Below are 14,553 nucleotides of genomic sequence, written 5' to 3' on the forward strand. Positions count from 1 at the left end.
GAGGGGCCCGAAGCACGCAGCCCCTAGCCCTGGCCCAATGGCCTCACTGGGGCTGCGTGAATAAGGCTCCTCCCACGGCCAGCTCCTGCTCCCCCCCCCGACCAGACCCGACACTCGCTCTCCGCCCCCGGACCAGACCCGACACCCGCTCCCCCCCCTCCACCTCCGGACCAGACCCGACACCCGCGCCACCCCCCACCCCCGACTGACCCGACCCTACCCGACCCGCGCTCCTGTTCCCCGATCTGACCCCCCCCCCCACTGGACCCGACCCGACTCCCGCTCCCGGACTGGATCCGACCTGACCTCCCCCCACTCCCTCCCCCCCCCTCCCTCCCTTTCCCCTCTCCCTCTCTCTCCCCTCTCCCTCTCTCTCTCCCCCCCTCTCTCCCTCCCTCCCTCCCTCTCTCTCCCTCCCTCTCTCTCCCCCCCCCCCCCCCCCCCCCGACCCGACCCGACGCCACCTACCTGTAAATCTGGTGCTGGGGACGGCCGGCAGCCTTCGGTCCCGAAAGGCCTGCCTGAAGCACTTTCACACAGGTAGGAAGATGGTTTATTTAATCTTTTCTTTGCTTATAAATGTTTATTCAGGTTGGATTTATTTGTATAATATTTGTATAAGTATAAATAAGGATTTATTATAGAATTTAATGACTTCCCTTCCCCCCCCACCTCGTTCTGGACGCCTAATTTGTAACCTACGCCTGATTTTTTAATCTGTAGAACAGGTTTTTTCAGTTCTACAAAAATCTTCACTTGCTCTATTCTACTTTAGTTTGGAGTACGTTTTCACTGTGGAAACTTTCAAATCAGGCGTCAGTGGCCGGACACGCCCCCTTTTGAAGAAAAAATTCTGTTCCAAAGTAGAACTGTTCTACCTGACTAGAACTGCAGAAAAAAAAATGTGGAGAATTGCGATTTCTAAGATAGTCCGTTCTCCACCAGTTGCTCCTAAAAATCAGGCGCAAATCATGTGGAAACTTGGGCCGATAGTGTTTGAAGTGGCATTGATGGGCTCGATGATCACCACCGCAGCGCCAACAAGGTGTTAACTGCCTCGCATTAGCGATTGATGGCGGACTCTGGGTCATCTGAGGTCGTGCAGCTGCCGGCGTGTACGTTCTGACATATGCATTCCCGCCTGAAAACGACGTTACTTTGCGTACAGTACTTACCGAAACCTCTTTATGCTGCAAAATTTGTTTGGTGTTATCGCTGGTGGACATAAATGCCTGTGCTATCGTTATGGCTTTGCTTAGATTCGGTGTTTCAACAGTCAATAGTTTGCGAAGGATAACCTCATGGCCAATACCAAGCACAAAACAGTCTCTTAGCATTTGCTCAAGGCATCCATCGAATTTGCAATGCCCTGCAAGGCGCCTTAGTTCAGCGACGTAACTCGCCACTTCCTGGCCTTCAGACCGTTGACACATGTAGAATCGATACCTTGCCATCAGAAAGCTTTCCTTCAGATTTAGGTGCTCCCCGACCAGCGTACTCAGTTCTTCACATGATTTGGTTGTTGGTTTCACCGGAGCGAGAAGATTCTTCATGCTGCCCCAGACGGTAAGGAGGATCGCCTTTCATTTGGCAGCGTTCTCGTCCCCTTCCAGCTCGTTGGTGACAAAGTATTGGTCAAGTCACTCCATGAAGGCCTCCCAATCATTCCCTTCTGAGAATTTCTCCAGGATACCATCGGTTCTTGGCATTTTCGCGTGGTTGTTTGTTATCTCATCGCCAGTTGTTAAGCTCATAATAAAGTGATGCAACTGAGTACTGTAGACAATGAGTAAGTGTGACCTTAGCTCCTTTATTCAAACTCCAGAGTGCAGGTACAGCATGGGAGGCCTGTTTATATACATTGTTCCCAAGGAATACTGGGATCCCTTGGAATTTCAACAGGTAAGCCTTCTGGTGGCAGTATGATACAGGTTGCCTAGGGTTGCAGACATAACAGTACTATTCGAAGAAGAGCAAGGAAGTGCTACAGTGTCATGGCCAACTTCTGCTTTGACTCCACTCGCTTCCTCCAAATTAAAGGTGTTGCAATGGGAACCCACATGGGTCCTAGCTATGCCTGCCTTTTCGTAGGATATGTGAAACATTCTTTGTTCCAGTCCTACTCGGGTCCCCTCCCTCACCTCTTTTTTAGGTACATTGATGACTGTATCGGTGTTGTTACCTGCTCTCGCCCTGAACTAGAAAATTTAATTCACTTTGCATTCAATTTCCACCCTTCCCTCACCTTCACATGGTCCATCTCCGACTGTTCCCTTCCCTTCCTCGACTTCTCTGTCTCCCTTTCTGGGGATAGTTTACTGACAAACATTCACTATAATCCCACTGACTCCCACAGCTACCTGGGCTACACTTTCTCCCACCCTGCATCGTGTAAGGACTCCATTCCAAACTCCCAGTTTTTCCGTCTCCGTCGCATCTGTTCTGACGATACCATCTTCCACACTAGTGCCTCTGATATGTCTTCCTTTTTCCTCAACTGAGGATTTCGCTCGATCATGGTTAACATTTCCCACACTTCTGCTCTCAGCCCTTCCCCTCCCTCCTAGAACCATGACGGGGTTCCCCTTGTCCTCAACTTTCACCCCACCAGCCTCCACATTCAATGGATCATCCTCCGCCATTTCCACCACCTCCAGCGTGATCCCACCACCAATCACATCTTCCCCTCCCCTCCCCTCTCAGCATTCTAAAGAGACCGTTCCCTCCGTGACACCCTGGTCCATTCCGCAATCATCCCCAGCACCCCCTCCCCTTCGCACTGCATCTTTCCATGTAAGCACAGGAAATGCAACACCTGCACTTTTACATCCTCCCTTCCCACTGTCCAGGGCCCCAAACACCCCTTCCAGGTAAAACAGCAATTTACTTGTACTTCTTTCAATTTAGTATACTGTATTCGCTGCTCACAATGCGATCTCCTCTAAATTGGGGAGACCAAACACAGATAAAAATAGACCGCTTGCAGAACACCTTCATTCAGTCCGTAAGCATGACCCCGAGCTTCCGATCGCCTGTCACTTTAATTCTCCGCTCCACTCCCACTCTGACCTCTCTGTCCTTGGCCTCCTGCACTGTTCCAATGAAGCTCAACGCAAACTCGAGGAACAGCACCTCATCTTTCATTTAGGCACTTTAAGCCTTTTGGGCTCAACATCGAGTTCAACAATTTCAGACCATAACCTCTGCCCATATTTTTTTCCCTTTCCTCCTTTTTTCTCTCTATCCAATGGCAGCTGGTGATGATTCCACCATTCACAACCCATCTGGACTCATCTTTTGTTTCTTAACTTGTGTCATTACCATCTCATTTTTGCCCACCATCCCTCTTGTCTCTTAAATCTTTTCTGCTTTCCACTCTATCACAAACCTTCCCTAATGTTTGTTCCTCCCCTCCCCATTCACTGTCTCTGCACTTCCTTAAGAATCTATTACATCTTGAACTTTTCCAGTTCTGACAAAGGGTCAAAGACCTGAAACATTAACTCTGTTTCTCTCTCCACAGATGCTGCCTGACCTGCTGAGTATGTCCAGCATTTTCTGTTTTTATTGCAGATTCCAGCATCCACAGTATTTTGCTTTTGATTGAATCATTTATCTCATTGCTGTTTGTGCCACTTTGTTGTGCACAATTTGGCTCCCTACATTACAATAGTGACTATACTTCAAAAGTACTTCATTGACTATGAAGTGCTTTGGGACATCCTGAGTCTATGGAAAACATAATAGAAATGCTTTCTTATGGTTATTTTTCAGACTATCAGTTCTTTTTTTAAACACTTTTCTTCAAACCTTCAGCCTCAATCTTTCCCTTAATATTTATAAGGCACCAATACCAACAACAAGGGGACATTTCCTATGTGTCTGTTGTCCTTTAATATAAACAAATGTGCAAGAGGGTTTATTAATTCTTCAAGAAACTCTAATCTTCCCAGTTTATGTATGAAAGCATCAAAGGATAAGTTCATTATCATTAAAATCCAGTATGAAGCAGAGGAAGAATTAAAATGTCCTGAATTTCCACACAGTTTAAAGGACAGTAATAAGGAAGTGCCTAATTAATTAGACATGATCACAGTGCACCAAGAAAGTGTTTACATAAAACATCTATTAAGAGAGGGAATGAATATACATTAAATGGTAGGATACTGAGAAGTGTAGAGAATCAAAGGGACCTAGGAGTGCATGTGCACAGATCCCTGAAGGTCCCATACGGAATGCTTGCCCTTATTAGCCGGGGTATAAAATATAAGAGCGGGGGTGTTATGCTTGAACTGTATAAAACACTGGTTAGGCCACAGCTGGAGTACTGCGTGTAGTTCTGGTCACACATTACAGGAAGGACGTGATTGCACTGGAGAGCGTACAGAGGAAATTTACGAGGATGTTGCCGCGAATGGAGAATCTTAGCTATGAGGACAGATTAGATAGGCTGGGTTTGTTTTCTTGGAACAGAGGAGGCTGAGGGGAGACCTCATTGAAATGTATAAAATTATGAGGGGCCTAGATATAGTGGATAAAGGGCCTATTTCCCTTAGCAGAGGGGTCAACAACCAGGGGGCATAAAGTAATTGGTAGAAGGTTTAGAGAGGATTTGAGGGGAAATTTCTTCAGGCAGAGAGTTGTGGGGGTCTGGAACTCACTGCCTGAAAGGGTGGTAGAGGCAGAAACCCTCACCACATTTAAAAAGTACTTGGATGTGCACTTGAAGTAACCTGCAGGGTTACAGACCTAGAGCTGGAAAGTGGGATTAGGCTGGGTGGCTCTTCGTTGGCCGATGCGGATACAGTGTGCTGAAATGGCCTCCTTCTGTGATGTAAACTTCTATGATTCTATGAGAGAAAGATAAAAAAAATGATTTTGCTATTTGGAGCCTGTGTTCCAAAATATTGATGTGAATTTCTTAGGTAATGATGCTTTAGCAACACTGAAGGCAAGTAACAAAGGTTGGTGTGATAATACAATAAATATATTAGCCAGTCTCTCATGGTGCTGCCCACAGGAAGTCAAGCTGAGTGTAGTCTTCAGGTGAAGTGGGGTTACAATATTGGTGCCAATATGTTAGCCATATGGCTAATTGGAAATCTAGATGTGGGTAACTGCATTTGATTAGTAAATCAAATATGAGTAATAGACAATGTGATTGGACATGTGATCTGAATACTCATCTTTGCACAGTGTATGCCTGTATACTTTACCTTTTTGTGCATTTGTTGATAAAATGGTAAGATGAAAAGCAGAGTGCGAGTGTTTTTTGATAATTGTGAGTGCTTGCTTCTTTGGTTACTGAATGGTGGTAGATGTTAAGTAAATATTCACATATGAACTACATTTAAAATAACAACTTGCATTTATATAGCGCCTTTAATGTCGTAAAATATCCCAAGGTGCTTCAAAGGAGCATTATCAAACAAAATTTGACACCGAGCCACATAAAGAGATATTAGGTCAGGTGACTAGCTTGGTCACAGAGCTAGGTCCTAAGAAGCAGCATAAAGGAAGAGAGAGTGGTAGAGAGGCAGAGAAACAATATCAGTGAAAAAGAGTGCATATGACAGTTGTCAGATTGAGAATACAAGTGAGAACAAGTCAAAAACAAATTCAGAGGGCAAAGAGAGAGTATGAGAACGGATTGGCAGCTAACATAAAAGGGAATTCAAAAGTTTTCTTATAGACATATAAATAGTAAATTTATATGCCTATAGTAAGAGGAGGGGTGGGGCTAATTAGGGACCAAAAAGGAGACCTACATTTGGAGGTAGAGGCATGGCTGAGGTACTAAATGAGTACTTTGCATTTGTCTTCATCAAAGAAGAAGATGCTGCCAAAGTCATAGTGAAAGAGGAGGTAGTGGATACTGATATTTCTATATCATCTATCAGTTTTCACTTCTTTTCATGTTTTCAAATATCCATTTGTTGGTCATTTAATCCATTAACTTTTGTACATGAGAGGAATCCTGACTTTTACCTGTTTTTCTTTTTTTATCCTTTCCCCTTTTTTATCAAAGGATATTCTTCCAGTTGGACTAGCAATGTATACCCAAAACATTAACCTTTTTTATCTTCACACATACTGTGGCCGGAAATGTCATTCTCACGGGCAGCGGCATGGGAGTCATTAAAATCATAAGTGTTTTTTCCCAGATTTCTGGATTTGACAGGTCGCCTACTGGTTTCCCACTGTGCCTAGATGACGGTCGCGATTTTACGAACCTGGGCCTCCAAGGTTGAGTTTCATGTCAGGATCATATAACATATCATTAAAATACCAACCCTAAATGTCTGCGGTGAGAGACATTAATATTTTTGCCGCAAATCTAGAAATTTCGCAAGGTCCGTTTTTGCGAAGCTAATGGCTGGAGCGGCACAAATCGTCCAGCCATTTGTGACAGCCGCAACTCATGCTGTATCTCTTCCTCGCCACATATTACTGTTTTTTTTTACATAATAATGGCACTGAGAACTCAGTATTGGGGGGAAAATTGCGGTCGGAGGCTTCCTTCGTATGAACGTATCCGACCCGAAAAAAATCTACGAATCTACCTGTTGGTCCCGGAGAAATGTAAAATCCCGGTCGGAGGCCTAGATTTGCTGTGCAGCACCTGGGGACCTGTCTTCGAGACACGTACGTAAAAGCTGGAGTCACGTGGGCCTGGACCACCAATCACTATGCAATATTCTCACTGATAAAAATGGGAGCTCTATTTGTACGGGCTCCCATTACAGGTACTATCAATGAGTAAAACCCCATAAACACTGAAACACAGCATAATAAATAAATAAAACACCTCACATATTAAATGTTTTAGAAAAAAATTAATTTTTTGGAATTTTTTTGAATGTTAAAAATGAACTTACTTTAATGGACAAGGTTTTTAATATAAAAATGAGAGTTTAAATTTAATTTTTATATGTTTAAAAACTCTTATGTTGGTAAAAGTAAGCTATGCGCCTGCTTTTACCAGGCGTAAAAGTTTGAAGGACATTCACTGGGCATGAGTTGAGCAAATAGCCCAGTCTCTCCCGCGTGAATGTCCTTCTCCCGGGGATGCGAAGGATCTGTCAAGAGAAATCTTGACAGATCGGAAAAGCCGGTTTTCAGCGCATGCGCATCGCGCCCCAAAAACCGGCTTTTGCAAGGCCTCGCTGGGTCCGTGCGCTCTTCATACAGACCCAGCGAGGCCGGAATTTTCAGCTCACTATTTTTGAGGCAGTTTCTGGGTCTTTAACTTGTAATTATTTTGCCTTCATATCTTTGCCTTAGAAGCTTCTAAATACCTATAGTTAACATTGCAAGTGATTTATCACAACTTCAAGATTGCTCAATAATTTATTGCTTAATACTTTATTGCTGAATAATTTATTGCTTAAATGTTCATGTGCCATCATACTATTGCACAATATTGTACATTAGAAACATTTTTAATGCAGAAATCCGACAACAAAACACTTAAAATTATTTTGCAAGTTAAATTCAGTTCCTCAAGTGTTGATACATCAACAGCTGGTTTTATTAATTCATAAGTAAGCCACACCACATGTAGAACATTACAGGCAGTGTTACACTTAGCCCAGAACCATTATAAGCACAGTTATTAAAATATCAAAGGTAATAAGGGATCTATTTTTGCCACCATTGGGCAGCGTTTTTTTGGCGTTTGCTGATTTTTTTTGGAGCAATCATGATTTTGCAATTTTCCTCAAAGTTTGTACGTCGGTGGTGACTGTCAGCGGCGTTTTTTTGTATGCAAGATTTTTTTGGCGCAGGTCTGGTTGAAAACTGATTTCCGCGCCGTTTTTGGCCTTTTAAACGATTTTCGCTAACAACGCACCGTGGCCTTGAGTACCGATCAGAAAAACCCTACGTTAACTTAAGGAAATTGGCGCTGAGTATATTTCTGAGTTTTTGGAGAGAGGGAAGAAGACAATTTAAAACACAAATTCATGATGATTTTTGCAGAGGGAACTCGGAAAATAACTCGGAAAGTTCATTTTTCCCACAGAATGTTTTTGAGAATGGGCAAATTGAGATTCCATCCCACCACACCACTGAATCTCTGCTAACGGGGCTCCAGGCACGGGTCGGAGGAGTGCGGGCCGGCCGAAGGATCGCTCCCTTGGCTGGACTGAAGCACAGGAGCTCGGTAATTGTATTCCACCCCCCCACCCCCGGGTTCAGCTTGAAAAGAAGCCCAGGAGGGTGGCGGGTGGAATCCAAGCGCCGAGCTCCTGTAATTCTGTCCGGCCGAGGGAGCAATCCTGCCGGCATGCACTCCGAACTGTGCATCAGAGATAGCACAACACAGCTGCAAACATAGACATTTCGGCACAAGCTATAACTAAAGTGCCATAAATCTCTGTGCATCGCATCTCCAGAGAGACAGAGCTTAGTGTTGCGCACGCGCGCAGACCAAGGTGTGGTCCATTCTACGAGAGCATCACCCAGCAAAGGTTTGTGTGTGCCGTGCTTCAGTAAGTCTCACAATAACAAGAATAACAAAGTTAATAATAATAATTATGGGTGCACATTTTACTATGCCTCATGTGATAAGGTTGGTTTACACGCATAGCATATGGAGGCGACGGATAATACAACAACACTGTCATCGCACAAACCAGATTGCTCGGGCATTAATGGGGAGGAGGCCATACCCTGATTGAATCTACAGGGACAGGCGCTCATACCTACACCTGAGTGAGGCAGACTGCATTCGCAGGCTGCGATTTAGAAAGGAGGTCATCACCGAGATCTGCCAGCTAGTCAGGTCAGCCATACAGCCAAGAAATGGCAGGGGGACTGCTTTATCTGTGGAAGTGAAGGTCACTGTAGCATTTGCCTTCGATGCTTCTGGCTCATTTCAAGCAGCAACTGGAAACATGTGCTGCATCTCGCAGCACACCACACATTGCTGCATTCGACAGGTGACTGCTGCACTGTATGCCAAAAGGGACAAGTTCATCAATTTCCCTATGACTATGCAGGCAATGCGAGACAGGGCTGTGGGAGTCTCCAGAATTGCTGGCTTCCCAAAAGTACAGGGTGCAATCGACTGTACCCACATCACCTTGAGAGCACCTTTGGACGACTCTGAGGTTTATCGCAACAGGAAAGGGTTCCATTCCCTAAATGTGCAGCTCGTCTGTGACAATCTGCATCGGATCATGGTAGTGGATGCCAAATACCCAGGTCGCATCCATGATGCTTTCATCCTATGCGAGAGTCTACACCATGTTTCAGGAGCTGCCAGAAGGGCAGAGCTGGTTGCTCGGGGACAAAGGGTACAGGCTTACCACCTGGCTTATGACACCCCACTATGCAATCCCCGCACTGAGCCAAAGTGTCGGTACAACATGTTGCACATAATGACACGGAGCATCATAGGGCCCAAATTTGGCCAGGAGTTGCTCCATTTCTTTTGGAGCAACTTGATTTTTTTGTAGTATCTTAAAAATCGCAATTCTGCAGATTTAATTTGCGCCAGTGTAAGTGAGTTAGTTAGGATTTTTTTTTGTTTCGATTTTTTTTCAAAACGGGGCGTTACCATCCACCTACACCTGTTTTGGCCATTTAAGCTAGTTTGGACAGCTAATAGTTGTTCCAAACTAACTTAGGCCAGCGTATGTGGCCACTTGTGGCCCGCACACAAAACCCTTGCGGAGAGTTATGAAATCAGCACAAATAAGTACATTTAAAGCACAAAGCACAAAGCACAAAAATAAGCATTCAATAACAAATAAAAAATACAAGGAAGCTGAGAGGACCTGCATCTAGCACCAAGACTTACTAAACATGAAATAAAGCACAAAAAGTAATTAATTAACAAATAAAAAATAGAAGGAACCCTGCACTAAAGCACCAAGACTAAAGTAATAAGCAATCAATCAATAACAAATAAAAAATAGAAGTCCTACCTTTATGTGAAGGGAAGGCAGCGGGCCGCCGATGAGGGAGCCCATTCGGCCAGGGATAGGGACGGCGCACTTCAGACCCCTCCCACACAGCTTGCAGAGCACACTCACAGATTCTGGTGGCGAGGAGCTACTGCGCATGTGCGCACACTCTAGCGTGCATGTGCAGAGGTCCCGGCACTGTTTTCAGCGCCGGGACCTGGCTCCATCCCCGAATCCAGTTGCCACGCTGCTCCAACATCGAGGAGAAGCTGGGGAGTGGCCAAACTCGGCCTGAAGATTTTTGGTACCCTTTTTGTTCCAGAAAAGCGGAGCACCTCTGGTGAGTGCACCAGAAATTTGTACTGGTCAAATTTGGGCCCATAGAGTGGACAAATGGTATACTGAAGAAGCGTTTCCAATGCCTGGACCACTCTGGAGGCTACTTGCAATACACCCCTCACCACGTCGGTCAGTTCACTGTCATGTGCTGCATGCTGCACAACTTGGCCATCATGAGGGGCCAGGCCCTGGACATTGAAGATCCTCCTGAAGGGAGAAGGGGGAGGGGAGGAAGAGGAGGATGATGAAGCTGACAATGAGGTTGAGGAGGAGGAGGAGCAGCAGCAGCAGCAGCATGTAAGGTTACTAATCTTCAGAAAAGCACAGAAGGAGACCATGAACTAAAAATTGATTAATCCAAGCTTTTGGAATTTAATACAAGCTTTTGGAATTAAGCTGGACAATTAAGGACATTCTGTGGTCAGAAACCAAAACTGACTTCATGCATAACAACAATGGAGTTGTTACATGAGACCCTGAACTTGATTGACCAGGGTGGGGAAAAACAAGTCCACTGGAGACACCAAATCTGTAAAAAGACCGGACAACAAAGGAACCACACCAGGTGTACATTTTTTGGAACAAGGTGTTAAGATGAGAAATCAACTTGAGCCTTGCAGACTCAATGTGCAAATGGGAAAACAGATGAGTCTATTATTGCAGTCAATTAACCAAGGGGACCACAAAACAATGTATTGATGCAAATACTTTATCAGAAACCGCAGTGGCAGGAGATCAGTCAAAACCTGGATATAAATATGTGAACTAGAAACAGCTCAGCAGAAGACGGAAGAAGGACAGGAACAGACAGAAGAAGAAGCACACAGAAGAAGTAGAAGCACACATACACAGATGGACACAGAACAAACAGACGAACGAACGGAAGGACATGTAGTACGGAACGTACACGAAAGGAACAGCATTACAGAGAACAGCCAGAAGAAGAACCAACCGGTCACCGTACCAATGACCACGAACCGACAATAGATACAGCCAGTAAGAGTGATTGTATGTTTTCAGTCGATTTCTCTCAGAAATCTATTCCTGCAGTTTTAGTCGGCTTTTGAGCGTAATAAAACTGACACTGGGTTAAGCCTAAATTTTGTGCCATGAGTTGTCCTTTCCCGCTATAAGTTCCGAGGTCCAAGAATCAGAGTAGAGTGAAAAAAAAACACCCTACAGAAATTGGCGACCGGCAGCAGGGACTCGGCATTGGGAATACAATCATGGACACAAAACCAGGGCAAGAACCCCAAGGGAGGCTTGGTTAAGTCTAAGGTCGGCTAAGGTAGTCGAAAGTTATCTTCTCAAGGGTGGCTAGGGCAACCAGGAGAGAAACAATCTCTGACAGGCAGGAGTAGTCTCAGGTCGACTCGGGTAGCCACGCAGAAAATAAGTCGTAGGTAGTCTGCGCAGGGATCTCAGGGAGACCATAGTACTCTCAAGGGCAGCTAGGGCAACCAGCAGAGGAAGAAAACTGCTATGTATGAAGAAAGAGTCAGACTGAACACTGTGAGCTCAAAGTAAAGTGTGACCGTAATCTTTTATTGCAGGTCTCCAGAGTGCCTCTCCAACCTGTGAGGCCTCCTTAAATACCTGTGCTCCCAAGGAATTAAGGGATCCCATGGGACTCCAGGGGATGAGTCCTCTGGTGGCTGTACAGAGTATATACGTTTACACATATAACAACACTCCCCCCGCCTCCCCCGCCCAAAGTCAACAGTGTAACTATTTACAAGGTGAGTCGATCTGGAGCCCTTCTTGCCCTGGTTGATCGTCTCGGGGCAAATGCTGGTTTTGGTGAATCGTTTGTTGAGCCCTTGCTGGGTCGCTGGGCTGCTGTGCAGCTGGGCTGGCTCGGCTGCCTGGTGTGGTGAGTTCTGCTGGGCTGCTGTGGATGATAGGTTCTGCTTCGTGGCCAACCGCCGTGTCGGTTGCCACTGGTGTGTATGTTGGGGGGTCAAAGAAGGTAGGGTCCAAAGTGGGTTGCTCAGGATAATCCATAAATCTGAGTTTGATTTGGTCCAAGTGTTTCCAGTGAATGAGTCCATTTGACTGTTTGACCCAAAACACCCTGCTCCCCTCTTTGGCCACAACAGTGCCGGGAAGCCACTTAGGACCTTGTCCATAATTCAATATAAATACAAGATCATTGATTTCAATCTCACGTGACACATTTGCGCTATCATGATATTGACTTTGTTAAAGCTGCCTGCTCTCTACCTGTTCATGTAGATTGGGGTGAACTTAAGTGGTTAAGTGCTCTTTTCATGAGTAGTTCAGCAGATGGGATCCCAGTAAGCGAGTGGGGTCTCGTGCGGTAGCTAAGCAGGACTCGGGATAGGCGAGTCTGCAGTGAGCCTTCCGTTACCCTCTTCAAGTCCTGCTTAATGGTTTGTGCTGCTCTCTCTGCCTGAACATTGGATGCTGGTTTAAACGAGGTAGATGTGACATGTTTGATCCCGTTGCGGGTCATGAATTCTTTGAACTCAGCACTGGTAAAACATGGCCCGTTGTCACTCACAAGGACATCGGGCAGGCCGTGCGTGGCAAACATGGCCCGCAGGCTTTCAGTGGTGGCAGCGGACGTGCTTGCTGACATTATCTCACATTCAATCAATTTGGAGTATGCGTCTACAACCACAAGGAACATTTTTCCCAAGAATGGGCCTGCATAGTCGACATGGACCCTAGACCATAGTTTGGAGGGCCAAGACCATAAATGTAGTGGCGCCTCCCTGGGTACATTGCTCAGGTGCGAGCATGTATTACATCTGTGAACACAGGACTCTAAGTCCGCATCGATACCGGGCCACCACACGTGGGATCTGGCTATCGCTTTCATCATTGCGATACCTGGGTGGGTACTGTGGAGGTCATTGATGAAGGTGTCTCTGCCCTTCTTGGGAACCACTACCCGATTACCCCAAGAAAGCAGTCTGCCTGTATAGACATTTCATCTTTGCGCCGCTGGAACGGCTTTATCTCTTCCTGCATTTCCACTGGGACACTGGACCAGCTCCCGTGAAGCACACAGTTTTTAACTAGGGACAATAAGGGGTCCTGGCTCATTCAGGTTTTAATCTGTCGGGCTGTGACGGGCAATTGCTCACTTTCAAATGGTTCCATAACCATGACTAAATCTGCAGGCTGCGCTATTTCCACCCCCGTGGTGGGCAATGGTAGCCGACTGAGAACATCGGCACAGTTTTCTGAGCCTGGCCTGTGGCTGATGGCGTAGTTGTATGCGGGCAACGTGAGCGCTCATCTCTTAATGCGGGCCGATGCGTTAGTATTTATCCCCTTACTCTCGGAAAACAGGGATATAAGTGGCTTACGGTCAGTTTCTAATTCAAACTTTAGCCCAAACAGATATTAATGCATTTTCTTTACCCCATAGACACACGCTAATGCTTCTTTTTCAATCATGCTGTAGGCTCTCTCAGCCTTAGACAGATTCCTGGATGCATAAGCAACCGGTTGTAATTTCCCAAAATCATTAGCTTGATGCAATATATATTCGACGCCATATGACGACGCATCACATGCTAGTACCAAACGCTTACATGGATCATACAACACAAGCAATATGTTTGAGCATAACAATTTTCTAGCTTTTACAAAGGCATTTTATTGGCTTTTGCCCCATACCCATTCATCCCCTTTATGCAGTAAGACATGCAGTGGTTCTAACAGTGTGCTGAGACCCGGTAAGAAGTTACCAAAGTAGTTCAGGAGTCCAAGAAACAACCACAACTCCGTCACGTTCTGTGGCCTCGGTGTGTTCTCGATTGCCTCAGTCTTTGAATCGGTGGACCTAATGCCGTCCGCCGCAATCCTCCTCCCCAGGAACTCCACTTCAGGCACCAGGAAAACGCACTTCAAGCGTTTCAACCTGAGCCCCACGCGATTGTGTCGACTAAGAACCTCCTCCAGGTTCTGCAGATACTTGACTGTGTCCTGACCTGTAGCCAAGATGTCGTCCTGGAAGACCACCATGCGCGGGACCGACTTCAGTAAGTTTTCCATGTTTCTCTGGAATATCGCCGCCACTGATCGAATTCCAAATGGGCATCTGTTATAAATGAAGAGACCTTTGTGCGTGTTGATGCAGGTGAGGCCCTTCGATGATTCCTTCAGCTCCTGCGTCATGTAGGCTGAAGTCAAATCCAGCTTCATGAACGCCTTTCCTCCCGCCAGCATTGCAAAGAGGTCGTCGGCCTTTGGTAGTCGGTATTGGTCCTGCAGGGAGAAATGATTGATAGTTACTTTGTAATCGCCACAGACTCTGACAGTGCCCTTG

The sequence above is a fragment of the Pristiophorus japonicus genome, chromosome 2 (genome assembly GCF_044704955.1).
Source record: "Pristiophorus japonicus isolate sPriJap1 chromosome 2, sPriJap1.hap1, whole genome shotgun sequence".
In the NCBI taxonomy this organism is placed as follows: Eukaryota; Metazoa; Chordata; class Chondrichthyes; family Pristiophoridae; genus Pristiophorus; species Pristiophorus japonicus.